This window comes from Lissotriton vulgaris, unplaced genomic scaffold (assembly GCF_964263255.1).
Source record: "Lissotriton vulgaris unplaced genomic scaffold, aLisVul1.2 SCAFFOLD_1408, whole genome shotgun sequence".
NCBI lineage: Eukaryota > Metazoa > Chordata > Amphibia > Caudata > Salamandridae > Lissotriton > Lissotriton vulgaris.
The window spans coordinates 499,561-502,848 of NW_028255291.1; positions in this window are offsets into that span (position 1 = coordinate 499,561).

Consider the following 3,288-nt stretch of genomic DNA (forward strand, 5'->3'; position numbering starts at 1 on the left):
CACTGAGAGTCCAGGACATGGCCCCCAGCTGCATTTCTCAAGTCGGCGCGGTAGTACAGGAGCTCCCACACTGCCCACACGTAACTCCGGCACAGTCGAGGCGGCCATTAGGCCCAGGTCCACCAGCACCCCCGTGCATAGCCGCCCAGTCGGTACACCACGACCGAGCACAGGATGTGGCGAAGCGCCCCGCAGGTGGACGCAAGCTCGATCAACGGGGGGCAGGGCGAGCTCACCGGCGTCCAGTCGATCTCTCAGGTCCCGAGCTGTGGACCGGACATCTGCCCGCAAGGCGGTCAGGGCGTCGTGAATGACCCTTAGATTCAGGGGCAGGTCAGGAGAAAGGGACGGCTTAGTATCAGGACCGTGGGGCTCCCTATCGTGAGTCAGTACTTGGGCCCCCCTGCCAGCACCACTTCCCAGCTGCCCGGAATACCTGCGGCAGCTCAACTTGCACACCCGGATCTCAGGGGCAAGGGCTGCACTCCCCATATTGGCAATTTCCCGGCTGTAGCATAAGGCAGAAGATAGTAATGTCTTCAGGATCCGGCCGTTCCCGCACCAGCAAACTCAGGAGCGCCCGGCTCAAGATGGCCCCCGGGGAAGTCGTCGGAAGGCGAAGACGAACAATGAGACCCAGAACGGATACAATGTATCGCTACATGCCGCGATCCCGGTGCAGCGTGTTGAGGAAGCGGATGCAACAGTGTAGCGGATGACTCTTTGTCGCTACAATTCACCGCCAAACTGCTCCGTTCCGCCGTCTACGGCCACTGCTCCACTCCGTCGGGGGCAGCCTTCCATGGAGACAAAGAACTGGACGCCATCAGGATACGCTGGGAACAAACTAAGATGTTCCTTCACTTCTGCCGAGCGAAGAGCGACGGGGATCACACCGTCGGGCGCAGCGCCGCCTCCCGAGTCCGAAGCCGTCGAGAGGGTGCACCGTGAGTTCCAGGATTATTTGCGGCTCGGACAAGAAGGAGACGGACCAGCGGAGCCGAGGGTTCAGGCGGCCATCTTGGTCGCCGGCTAGGCTCCTCCCCCGAGGCCGCTATCTTGATAATTTAGGAGACAGTTGTACTCTTAAATCAGAAACTCAAAACCTAATTAGTGCCTAAATTTCAGTCTTGTGCGAGGATATAAAACCGTATCAAAAATAAGGAATAAGCCACATTCACATAGAATTAGAAATAAGTTGTTCCTTTCAGTCCTGCCAAGTACCATGCATCAGGCGCTAGACTAACGCATTTCAGTGTGGTGGTCCGCATCACCGCACTGAAATGTGAAGTCACGCATAAAGCGCCTGTGCCAGTCAAGCGCCGTGGACCGAGTGGGGGCTGCTCTTATAATAATACTAGTGTTAGTGGGCCAGGCAGGCAGCCCGCGCTATTCAGATGACTGCTTGGGAGCTGGGCTCTGAGCTGCCTGCTTGCTACAATGTACAGACTGGTTTGAATCACTGCGCAGTAACGCAGCTTACTTTCACTTGTCATGGACTGCCTCCCATGACACGTGCTCTCTGCTGCTGGTGCGGTAATGAAACTCGGCAGCTCGCTGCATTGCGATTGACCAACTCTCACCCGGTCTCACCACATCCCTGGGCGGCGGCGGAGTCACTTAGAACATTCGGACTGACTGCAGTTGATGGAGTGGTTAGTTCGAGGTCCCAGATCACTGGGACCCATGACTGTGAAGTTGAGTGCACTGCCCGAGAGAGGGAAGCCATGTGGCAGGCATCACGTGAAATACAGCTGCTCTTGAGCTGGCCACCACTGAATTAATTTCAGGTAAGTGTTTGCTTAACCCTGCTAGGAGTCAGTGAGGGCCATACAATAACAATTGCTGCCAGTAACCAATTTCCAAACCTGTGCTTGACTTGCCTTCTGACCTCCATGTGCCACACACACACGAGTCACACCCACACTTGCAGTCAAACACAAACTTGCACCTAGCGGCCAGTCAGTGACATGCACACACAACATGTACGGCACAACACCTTTCTCAGGCCGGCTGATTTAACATGATTTCTCCCACCTGAACGCTCACTTGACACTATTTACTAATGCCACTACACTTGATCTATCATCTTCCATATAATTGCCCACTGGCTCCACGAGGCTGTGACTAAGGGGGCCTGAGGCTTAATGGGTTTCAAGTGCTTTGCAGCAGTTTAAAGATTTTTTTGTTGCTCAAATTTAATTCAATTAAATGTCTTTCCCTCGTCTTCATTGCTTGATTTATTCTCGCAAAAAAGTGTCACTCATTGTCATTGAAATGTCACTCATAATCACACTGAAATTATGAAAATGTCACACATTGCAATATGAAACCTTGGCAGCTATGTTCTTTAATTATTGCTTTGACACATGACCTATGCTGCATTGCCACTGATCTGGTGTTTAACCCCTTGCATGCGACCGCGATTCTGCGCCTGTGCGGCAAAATCGCAAGTGGGCGAGTTCATGACGGCCCCCAGCCGTCATCAGCACACGAGCACCGCGGTGCATGACATACGGGGGCCGTCATCAGCATGCAAGGGGTTAAAACTCCATGGTATTTTCCTCTGTTTACTTTCCTACGTACCACGCTGTGGATTTGAAAAAAACTACAAATAGATAATTTAAAAAAATTAATACACTGTCCATTTTGATTGCAAAACTAACCAAAATACTTATATATTCATTGAAATATTGATATATTCATTGAAATACAGATATATTCATTGAAATTCAGACTGTCACTTCTAGTTGCCACCTTTCTGTAAATACTCTTAAGTCCTTTACATCGGTGTTTGGAAGATGCTCATCTGAAGGGAAGCTACAAATACTTTTCTACAGCAGCAACCAAGTGTGAGGCCCAGTACTTGAACTGTCTGACCCTTAAAAACATTCACGTCTGTGACATCTGAAATCCCAGGTCTTTACAGGTATAAATGCTTGTTTGTGTGAAAAGTATTCACTGCTGGAGCCTGGAGGCGGCGGTTCCGTCAGCGGCTACCAGAGGGCGCTCCTCGCCTGCTGATGAAATCCACAAAGCTACACATGGAATAAAAGGGTGAAGAGTTTTCTCTTCCGGGTCAGCGGTGGCAGAGACAGCACCAGCAGCGGTGCTGACATCACTTCCTCCATCTGCTCTGTATCCAGACTGCTACAGAGGATGAAGGAGCCCTGTCTGTGTGGTGGGCAGTTACCTTCATCTTCAGACCACCCCATCAGACCCCTGATCTGCCCCTGTCCCCCTCAGAGTCCAGATCTGCCCCCCCCCACCATCATCCTCCCAGGAGGA